Here is a 12188-nt window from a genome sequence, read left to right as displayed (position 1 = left end):
CTAGACATAGGATAGGTTGTGTGAAAATATTACTGATGTTTAACGTTAAAAATGGACCAAAAGATTAATGCTAAACAACATTTGACATGATTGAACGAACATAAATAGATTATTTACTAGGTTTTTTTTAGCTTTTCGGCGTGATTTTACACTCCCCCACCACGTTTGTGGGAGCATAAAGAACGCTAAGTACTTGGTGTTATTTGGACATAAATTATGAACTTTGTCAAAAGAAACCACATTTGTTCCGGACCTGGGATGCCTTCCGGACCTGGGATGCCTGCCTTCTGATGGAGATAATCAAAGGTAAAGGGATATTTACAATGTTATTATCGATTTTAGATTATGCTAACTGTATAGCATAGCATATTGTTCTTAGCATAACACCCCGTTTATTGCAAAATGTGATTTCCCAGTAAAGTTATTTTGAGATCTGGCCATTCGGTAGCAATTACGAGATGATAATATATTATTCTTTGAATGACAATATTATAATTTACCAATGTTTTCGAATAGTAATTTTGTTATGTTCACCGGAGGCATTTCAGAGAAGAAAAAAATCTGAATTTCACGCTACTGTAAAATGCTGTTTTTGGATATAAATATGAACTTGATGGAACAAAAAATGCATGTATTGTATAACATAATGTCCTAGGAGTGTCATCTGATGGAGATTGACAAAGGTTAGTACATAATTGTAGCTGGTTTCTGCTTTTGGTGACGCCTGACCTTGAATTGAAAATGGATGTTTGTACTTTTGTGGCTATGTACTGTCCTAACATAATCTAACTTTATGCTTTTGCCGTAAAGCCTCTTTGAAAATCGAACAATGTGGTTAGATTAAGGAGATGTTTATCTTTTAAGTCGTGTAAAATAGTTGATTGTTTGAGAAATTGAAATTATTAGATTTTTGATGTTTTGAATTTCCAGCCTTGTTAGCAATCCCGACTCGGGGTTCATTGCTAACCTGTAGCCCCAACAGGTTTTAAATGATATCTGCCTTTTACAGACTCTGTGGAAGAACCTTAAACTGGGTTTAAAAAGAGAGAAAGCAGAGATCAGAAGAGAGAGATTTACTACTGGTGATGGACCACCAAAACAACACAACACTGATGAATTGAGTGACTTCCTGTCTGGAATAATAGAGCAGTAGCAACCTCTGGATGGTATACCAGATGATGACCAACCTCTGGATGGTATACCAGATGATGACCAACCTCTGGATGGTATACCAGACGATGACCAACCTCTGGATGGTATACCAGACGATGACCAACCTCTGGATGGTATACCAGATGATGACCAACCTCTGGATGGTATACCAGATGATGACCTACCTCTGGACGGTATACCAGATGATGACCATCCTCTGGATGGTATACCAGATGATGACCAACCTCTGGATGGTATACCAGATGATGACCAACCTCTGGATAGTATACCAGATGATGACCAACCTCTGGATGGTATACCAGATGATGACCAACCTCTGGATGATATACCAGACGATGACCAACCTCTGGATGGTATACCAGATGATGACCAACCTCTGGATGATATACCAGATGATCACCAACAGGTTGGAAGAGCCAGTACACAGTGAGGGTGTGATGTGAACAGGTTGGAAGAGCACACAGTGAGGGTGTAATGTGAACAGGTTGGAAGAGCCAGTACACAGTGAGGGTGTAATGTGAACAGGTTGGAAGAGCCAGTACACAGTGAGGGTGGAATGTGAACAGGTTGGAAGAGCCAGTTCACAGTGAGGGTGGAATGTGAACAGGTTGGAAGAGCCAGTACACAGTGAGGGTGTAATGTGAACAGGTTGGAAGAGCCAGTACACAGTGAGGGTGTAATGTGAACAGGTTGGAAGAGCCAGTACACAGTGAGGGTGTAATGTGAACAGGTTGGAAGAGCCAGTACACAGTGAGTGTGAACCCTCGACATCTGCTATAACATCCCTGAGAGAAGATTCTGCCACCACCTTTCAGCAGAGAACAAAGAAGATGACCATGCATGAAACGTTAACCAGAGAATTTCATGAGCATAAAATGAAATATCTGAAGGAAGAACATGAGATGAGAATTGTCCAGGTTGAATTGGATATGAAGTTGGAAGAGAGAGGTATGATCCTAAAAAGAGACAGTAATGAGACAATAGTGATGACCAGTCATGGTGTAACGTGGGTCGTACAAAGGGGACCAAGGCGCAGCGTGTAGAGTGCTCATCTTCTTTTATTAAAATAACGTGAACACTTAAACAAAAATAACAAAACGACTCACGACAGTTCCGTAAGGCAAACACAGGCTATACAGGAAACAACCACCCACAAAACACAAGTGAAACAACATCAACTAAATATGGCCTCCAATTAGAGACAATGACAACCAGCTACCTCTAATTGGAGGTCATGCCAAAAAAACCATAGAAATAGAAAAACTAGATTAAACCATAGATATAGAAAACATAGATCCTAAACCAAAAACACCAAAAACACAAAACAAACACCCCCTGCCACGCCCTGACCATACTATAATGACAAATAACCCCTTTTACTGGTCAGGACGTGACACATTGTGAACAATATGATATGTAAAAAATATAAATGTTTTGTCATTTGGATATTAATGAGAGAGACTATTTTAATCACCACAAACTACATTTTAAACCAGCCTTTGTTTAGTCACTCATTTAATTTTGCTTCACACTATTTGAATTTTGTACAGAACAAACATTATGAAAGCAAAAATAAGCCATAATGAATACATTCCATATTTAAATGCATCTCATCTAGTTGAAGTGCTGCAATATGAAGCAACTCCGTTTGCAAGTCCTTGTTGGTCATTGACTGCCTCAGTCACGGACACATCTGCCTCAGTCACGGACACATCTGCCTCAGTCACGGATACATCTGCCTCAGTCACGGACACATCTACCTCAGTCACGGACACATTTGCCTCAGTCACGGACACATCTACCTCAGTCATGGACACATCTGCCTCAGTCATGGACACATCTGCCTCAGTCATGGACACATCTGCCTCAGTCACGGACACATCTGCCTCAGTCACGGACACATCTGCCTCAGTCACGGACACATCTGCCTCAGTCACGGACACATCTACCTCAGCCACGGACACATCTACCTCAGTCACGGACACATCTGCCTTAGTCATGGACACATCTGCCTCAGTCATGGACACATCTGCCTCAGTCATGGACACATCTGCCTCAGTCATGGACACATCTGTTTCAGTCATGGGTACATCTGCTTGATGCTGATCATGGGAGGATCAGGACAGCCATGGGTACATCTGCTTGATGCTGATCATGGGAGGATCAGGACAGTCATGGGTACATCTGCTTGATGCTGATCATGGGAGGATCAGGACAGCCATGGGTACATCTGCTTGACGCTGATCATGGGAGGATCAAGACAGACATGATGCTTCAGGTAGTTGTGCATCACAGCTGTAGTAATGATCACCTTGCAGCATCTTCTTGGCTTGAAACCAAGTGTATTGTGAAAACACTGGAATCTATTTTTCCATACTCCAAACACACGCTGGACCATCCCTCTCGTGTGGATATGAGCTCTGTTGTATCTTTGCTGCTCAGCTGTTGTGGGATTTATGTCTGGAGTGAATAAAAAGTTATCTGACCAGATTACTATGTAGTAACTATTAGTAGACCATATTACTATGTAGTAACAATTAGTAGACCATATTACTATGTAGTAACTATTAGTAGACCATGTTACTATGTAGTAACTATTAGTAGACATGTTACTATGTAGTAACTATTAGTAGACCATATTACTATGTAGTAACTATTAGTAGACCATATTACTATGTAGTAACTATTAGTAGACCATGTTACTATGTAGTAACTATTAGTAGACCATATTACTATGTAGTAACTATTAGTAGACCATGTTACTATGTAGTAACTATTAGTAGACCATGTTACTATGTAGTAACTATTAGTAGACCATATTACTATGTAGTAACTATTAGTAGACCATATTACTATGTAGTAACTATTAGTAGACCATGTTACTATGTAGTAACTATTAGTAGACCATATTACTATGTAGTAACTATTAGAGACCATATTACTATGTAGTAACTATTAGTAGACCATATTACTATGTAGTAACTATTAGTAGACCATATTACTATGTAGTAACTATTAGTAGACCATATTACTATGTAGTAACTATTAGTAGACCATATTACTATGTAGTAACTATTAGAGACCATATTACTATGTAGTAACTATTAGTAGACCATATTTCTATGTTGTAACCATTAGTAGACCATATAGACCATACATCCAATAAATTGGATGCAGTCTATCACAGTGCCATCCGTTTTGTCACCAAAGCCCCATATACTACCCACCACTGCGACCTGTACGCTCTTGTTGGGTGGCCCTCGCTTCATACTCGTCGTCAAACCCACTGGCTCCAGGTCATCTACAAGACCCTGCTAGGTAAAGTCTCTCCTTCCAGTTCTCTGCTGCCAATGACTGGAACGAACTACAAAAATCTCTAAAACTGGAAACACTTATCTCCCTCACTAGCTTTAAGCACCAGCTGTCAGAGCAGCTCACAGATTACTGCACATAGCCCATCTATAATTTAGCCCAAACAACTACCTCTTCCCCTACTGTATTTATTTATTTATTTTGCTCCTTTGCACCCCATTATTTCTATTTCTACTTTGCACTTTCTTCCACTGCAAATCTACCATTCGTGTTTTACTTGCTATATTGTATTTTCCTTTACCACCATGGACTTTTTTGCCTTTACCTCCCTTATCTCACCTCATTTGCTCACTTTGTATTTAGACTTATTTTTCTACTATATTATTGACTGTATGGTTGTTTTACTCCATGTGTAACTCTGAGTTTTTGTATGTGTCAAACTGCTTGCTTTATCTTGGCCAGGTCGCAATTGTAAATGAGAACTTGTTCTCAACTTGCCTACCTGGTTAAATAAAGGTGAAATAAAAAATAAATAAATACAAATATTACTATGTAGTAACTATTATTAGACCATGTTACTATGTAGTAACTATTAGTAGACCATATTACTATGTAGTAAGTATTAGTAGACCATATTACTATGTAGTAACTATTAGTAGACCATGTTTCTCACCCTAATATCCACTGTCACCAAGTAGTTGTCCACTATGTTGTCCTCTCTGAAACTGAGACCAATGAAGAGTTGAGGGAAATCCTTCCATCCTGAGTTGCACCTTTCCAACAGGCAACAATGTTTGAGAACTCTAAATGAGGAGTGCATCCACCCTGAACATTGATGGAAAACCAGTTGTTATTGTTACGGTACTCCTCAGCATCAGGAGTTGCTGGACACTTGATGGGAACATGACATCCATCTAACCAGCCAATCACTCCTGGGAACTGCCCACATTCAGAGAATTGCCCTTTATAGTTGGCTTTAGCCAGCAGCATCAGGAAACTAGATGTAAAGACTCCTCCTGCAGACTTTATAGTTGGCTTGGCCAGCAGCATCAGGAAACTTGATGTAAAGACTCCTCAGTTCACACATGGCCCTGGAGACTTTATAGTTGGCTTGGCCAGCAGCATCAGGAAACTAGATGTAAAGACTCCTCCTGCAGACTTTATAGTTGGCTTGGCCAGCAGCATCAGGAAACTAGATGTAAAGACTCCTCCTGCAGACTTTATAGTTGGCTTGGCCAGCAGCATCAGGAAACTAGATGTAAAGACTCCTCCTGCAGACTTTATAGTTGGCTTGACCAGCAGCATCAGGAAACTAGATGTAAAGACTCCTCCTGCAGACTTTATAGTTGGCTTGACCAGCAGCATCAGGAAACTAGATGTAAAGACTCCTCCTGCAGACTTTGTGAACTATTAAACACACAGTTGCTTCACTGGCACCGACACAAATCACCAGTTCCACAATGAAAGATTCCAGATGCCAAAAACCTCACAGTGATCAGAACTTGGAGAGAATTGGGTGAAGGCCTTCCTCTTTGAGACAGAGAGGAAAGTCTGGGCTCAAGCAGAGATATTATCTCCAATGCATTTTCTTTGTACATACGAAAGCAGTCTCAAAGTAATGTAATGGATTACTCCTATCCACAAGTAATGGTCTGGCTGGCCTCTGTAGTGCATGTTGGTCTTCATTTAGACATTCCACATAGTCCAGGCTCCCTCACAAACAGCACAAAGCAGAAGTTAAACCTGCCTCTTTGAAAGATTCATTTAAGCTTCAATTTAGTCCTGGAGTACCTCTAATCCTCCCTCTTGCAATCGGCTTTGATTAGTCCAGAACAGGCTAAATCTACAACTATTTTAAGAGAAGTCTGTGCAAGTCGCTTTGAGTTAAGACAGCTCAAACAAGCATTTTGGTCTGGGACTAAGCTTAAGCCTTTTATGTGAAATGATCCATTCATCCTTCCATCCCTCCTCAGCCTTCCTCTCCTCTGAAGACCCAGTGAGGGTGGAGCTCAGTCAGAGAGCTGTTGAGGGACTGGTTAGGAAGAACACTTCTACAGCCAGAGAGGTGAGAGGTCACACATGGTTTATATGGTAAATATTTATGTCCCCTTAGTGGTTCATCACATCAGCAAAAGGGAATATGTTCCATCATCCATGTTTATTTACATTAGTGCAAATTGTCCACTGATATTGGTGTAATTTCTCACCCCTTCTGGCTGTATGAAAGTTAATTTCCCCTCAGACACACATTCCATCCTTTCCTCTGTTCTTTGATATTATGAAGGTAATTTGAGTAGAATGTATTTTTCCACACTTATTCACCCCACCTCTTTACATTGCTTATGCATATTCAGTGGCCTGACTGCATCCAGACTATGTCAAAGGCCCATCCTGGTAGATCTGAACCTAATGCAGTTTGGAGTGATCGGATGACAGAAGTCACATTTAGGTACCAGGTGTAACTGAGGCCATAATGCTCCATATCCATTACTTTGAGAGTTTTATATAATATGACCAAATGTGTTTCTTTCTGTGTTGCAGGGGCAGTCAAGAAATGGAACTGCAAGGCCACAGAACATGACATAATCAGAGCTGTGGGAGACCACCTCAAGCCCCTGGTAGAGCCGGGGGTGGTGTTTACCACTCCACCACGCCTTCAGCAGGCTGGAAAAGTGGGATTGATCTGGTTTATCCATTTGTTTGTTTCAGTAGTTGAATCCATTGACATTGTTCTATTTCAACAAATGCACTGGATTGGTTGAAAAGTGATACTAAACTTACATACCATGCACTATTTGACATAGTGGGAGATATACTGAATTTACACTAAGACCAAGAGTCTTGATTGGTCGGTCATGTTCAAATCAAGCTTTATTTATACAGCACATTTCTGACATGGATGCAACACAATGGCTTCACAGGAAAAAACACATAAAAATGAAAATTAACAAATATTTACTACACAACAAACATAAGAGGATAAAAACAGTAGAATAACAACTGAGTCATGAACATTCTAAGGAAATGCCATTGATTAAAATATTAACATTTGGATGCAACAACCAACCCAAAATATCAGCTTGTTTTACTCCATTGTTTGTTGTTACGTTCCCCAGCAAGAAAACCAAATGTCACTTAAATAGAAGAGGAACTAACAAAGAGTCACTGACAACAACCACAACTAAACAGGTGGGATTTTAGGAGGGGTTCTGAAAGACACTATGGGAGTGTCCACTGAAAGTTGACCAGTAACAACAACTGGGACCTAAAAGACACCCACCATGAGACCCACTAAATCTGCCCAAGAAGAGGAAAACAAAAGAAAAATCCACACCAAACTTAAATACAGGAAGCAAACCAAAAAGGTGGAGCAACTAAAGGTGTTGACTCTCCACATGTATCAAGACAACTGGAGCACTGGGCCAGACACTCTTAAATAGAACCTGGACCAGCTCAGGTGAAACACCTTCCCACTAACGAGATGGACAAGCCAGCACAGGTGTAACACATACTGACTAACGAGGTGACACCAATCAGTGCGCCCAAGACACGTTTCAGTTGAATGCATTCAGTTGAACAAGTCAATCAATCAATCAATCAAATGTATTTATAAAGCCCTTCTTACATCAGCTGATGTCACAAAGTGCTGTACAGAAACCCAGCCTAAAACCCCAAACAGCAAGCAATGCAGGTGTAGAAGCACGGCGGCTAGGAAAAACTCCCTAGAAAGACCAGAACCTAGGAAGAAACCTAGAGAGGAACCAGGCTCTGAGGGGTGGCCAGTCCTCTTCTGGCTGTGCTGGGTGGAGATTATAACAGAACATGGCCAAGATGTTCATAGATGACCAGCAGGGTCAAATAATAATAATCACAGTGGTTGTAGAGGGTGCAACAGGTCAGCACCTCAGGAGTAAATGTCAGTTGGCTTTTCATAGCCAATCATTCAGAGTATCTCTACAACTTCCATTTCACATAATCATCTACAATGCTTCACCTTCACCAATATAAACATTACATTTACATTTTTTACATTTTAGTCATTTAGCAGACGCTCTTATCCAGAGCGACTTACAGTAGTGAATGCATACATTTCATACAATTTCATACATTTTTTTTTTTTCCTGTGTCTACTGGCTGTCAACAATTAAAAACAAGAAAAAAACACGTATTTCTAAATAATAATATACAATCAACAAATAAAAACAAGAAAACCAAATAATAATTATTTATTTTACATATAATTATTTTATCCTTTTTCTTTCTATAGAATCCTAAAATTAAAGCTTCTAGAACTCTCGTCCACTTGGAACGAACCCAAACAAAACTCATCTCCAATAAAAGAAAAAGGTGCAGTCAAAATAAATTGGGATCCATGGCAATGTAATTGCTAAACGCAAAACATTTTTGACTGCCCAACCTTGAGACAATCAGCAACCAAGTTGTCCTTAAAACGGACATGTCTGATTTCAAGAGGAAACTCTGGCAATATCCGTAGTAACTTTCCACCTCAGCTTCTCTCTCTTCTCAGGGTTCACTAGATAGGCATGTTGTTGGATCGGGGCCCAGTCCCCAATGTCATGCTCTAGTACATTTGGGTTGGCACATCTGAGAATGATCCCTGATATTATAAAAGGGCAACAACGTCAATATAATTGTACCCAAACATTGTCAGTTGGTTGCATAAATCATTGATTACTAAATGTTACATTAATTGTAAATATGAAATATCAAAACCAAATGTAAACCCAAATTATAGACTGATCATATCTTTGTCAGTGGCAAACGATCAAAATCAGCAGATAATCGAACACTTTTTTCCCCCGCTGTATATAGAATCTAATAGTGTTCCATTCCATCCTTTCCTCTATATAGAATCTAATAGTGTTCCATTCCATCCTTTCCTCTATATAGAATCTAATAGTGTTCCATTCCATCCTTTCCTCTATATAGAATCTAATAGTGTTCCATTCCATCCTTTCCTCTATTTAGAATCTAATAGTGTTCCATTCCGTCCTTTCCTCTATATAGAATCTAATAGTGTTCCATTCCGTCCTTTCCTCTATATAGAATCTAATAGTGTTCCATTCCATCCTTTCGTCTATTTAGAATCTAATAGTGTTCCATTCCATCCTTTCCTCTATTTAGAATCTAATAGTGTTCCATTCCATCCTTTCCTCTATTTAGAATCTAATAGTGTTCCATTCCATCCTTTCCTCTATTTAGAATCTAATAGTGTTCCATTCCATCCTTTCCTCTATATAGAATCTAATAGTGTTCCATTCCATCCTTTCCTCTATATAGAATCTAATAGTGTTCCATTCCATCCTTTCCTCTATTTAGAACCTAATAGTGTTCCATTCCATCCTTTCCTCTATTTAGAATCTAATAGTGTTCCATTCCATCCTTTCCTCTATTTAGAATCTAATAGTTCCATTCCATCCTTTCCTTTATTTAGAATCTAATAGTGTTCCATTCCATCCTTTCCTCTATATAGAATCTAATAGTGTTCCATTCCATCCTTTCCTCTATATAGAGTCTAATAGTGTTCCATTCCATCCTTTCCTCTATTTAGAATCTAATAGTGTTCCATTCCATCCTTTCCTCTATTTAGAATCTAATAGTGTTCCATTCCATCCTTTCCTCTATATAGAATCTAATAGTGTTCCATTCCATCCTTTCCTCTATTTAGAATCTAATAGTGTTCCATTCCATCCTTTCCTCTATATAGAATCTAATAGTGTTCCATTCCACCCTTTCCTCTATATAGAATCTAATAGTGTTCCATTCCATCCTTTCCTCTATATAGAATCTAATAGTGTTCCATTCCATCCTTTCCTCTATATAGAATCGAATAGTGTTCCATTCCATCCTTTCCTCTATATAGAATCTAATAGTGTTCCATTCCATTCCTTCATTTAAGCCACTGTAACAGTTGTGTTTAAACATGTTGACTGACAAAAGAGACGTTACAGCATGCCTGCCAACTGGCTATATGGCAAAATGTTGATATGTCGAATGTGACCAGGTTTGTGCAGATTGCTTTCAGAGGTAGGCTGTACCCAGAGTAATAGATGACGCTATATGTTTTGTTTTTATCGATAATCAAGGAGCAAGTGGGGATTTTAACGTTTAGTCCGGTTTTATTGTACCATGTTTTCCCTAAAAGTAAATTGAATATTTTCCTTATTTCATCAAAAGTAGATCCATAAAATCAACACACTTCCAGCACTTTGCATGTTTTTTTTGGTAAAGTAGTTTTTTACCAGGAGACTGTAGTGCCACTTTCTCACAATGAGCATGAAATTGCTGTAGGAGGAAGGGTCTGTGTTTTATCAGGAGACTGGAATGTATGCTTTGCCTACACACTCATTTCATGCTCTGCATACCTACCTTGGGCACTCTGAATACATTTCATTAAACGGCTGAAAACCCTCACACTTGTTGGCCAACATATTTTCTAATGGAGTTTTAATTTCAATAGGGTTTTCAGTACATTCCATCTTAAGCCATCCCTTTAAATACAGTGTACCTTTTTAATTAGAATGTTGTGCCTTTTACTGAGGAGTGGCTTCCATTTGGCCACTGGACCATCAAGGCCTGATTGGTGGAGTGCTGCAGAGATGGTGTCCTTCTGGAAGGCTCTCCCATCTCCACAGAGGAACTCTGGAGTGCTTTCATAGTGACCATCGACCATCTCGGGTGGTTGTTGTCCTTGATGATCTTTATGGCCTTCCTGTGAAATCGGGTGCTGTAGATGTCCTGGAGAGCAGGTAGTTTGCCCACAGTGATGCGTTGGGCAGACCGCATCACCGGGGGGGTGCAGTTGCAGGCATTATCAGTTGCCGTACCAGGCGGTGATACAGCCTGACAGGATGCTCTCAATTGTGCATCTGTAAAGGTTTGTGAGGGTTTTAGGTGCCAAGCCAAATTTCTTCAGCCTCCTGAGGTTGAAAAGTCACTGTTGCGCCTTCTTCACCACATTTCTGTGTGGGTGAACCATTTCAGTTTGTCAGTGATGTGTACAACGATGAACTTTAATCTTTCCACCTTCTCCACTGCGTCCCATCGATGTGGATAGGGGGGTGCTCCCTCTGCTTTTACCTGAAGTCCACGATCATCTCCTTTGTTTTGTTGACGTTGGGCGATTTTCCAGGGCCCTCACTTCCTCCCTGTAGGCTCTCATTATTGCTGGTAATCAGGCCTACTACTGTTGTGTCGTCTGCAAACTTGATGATTGAGGCGTGCGTGGCCACGCAGTCATGGTGAACAGGAAGTACAGGAGGGGCAGAATACCCTTCCTTGTGGGTATCAGTGAAGTGGAGGTGTTTTCTCCTACCTTCACCACCTGGGGGAGGCTCGTCAGGAAGTCCAGGACCCTGTTACACATGGCAGGGTTCAGACCCAGGGTCTCAAGCTTAATGAAGAGCTTGGAGGCTTACTATGGTATTGAATGCTGAGCTATAGTCAATGAACAGCATTCTTACATAGGTATTCTTCTTGTCCAGATGGGATAGGGCAGTGTGCAGTGTGATTGCATCGTCTGTGGATCTATTGAGGCGGTAAGCAAATTGAAGTGGGTCTAGGGTATCAGGTAAGGTAGAGGTGATATGATCCTTGACTAGTCTCTCAAAGCACTTCATGATGACGGAAGTGAGTGCAACGGGGCGATAGTCATTTAGTTCAGTTACCTTTGCTTTCCGGGC

The sequence above is a fragment of the Salmo salar genome, chromosome 02 (assembly GCF_965601325.2).
Source record: "Salmo salar chromosome 02, fSalSal1, whole genome shotgun sequence".
Lineage (NCBI taxonomy): Eukaryota > Metazoa > Chordata > Actinopteri > Salmoniformes > Salmonidae > Salmo > Salmo salar.
This window is presented reverse-complemented; position numbering follows the sequence as displayed.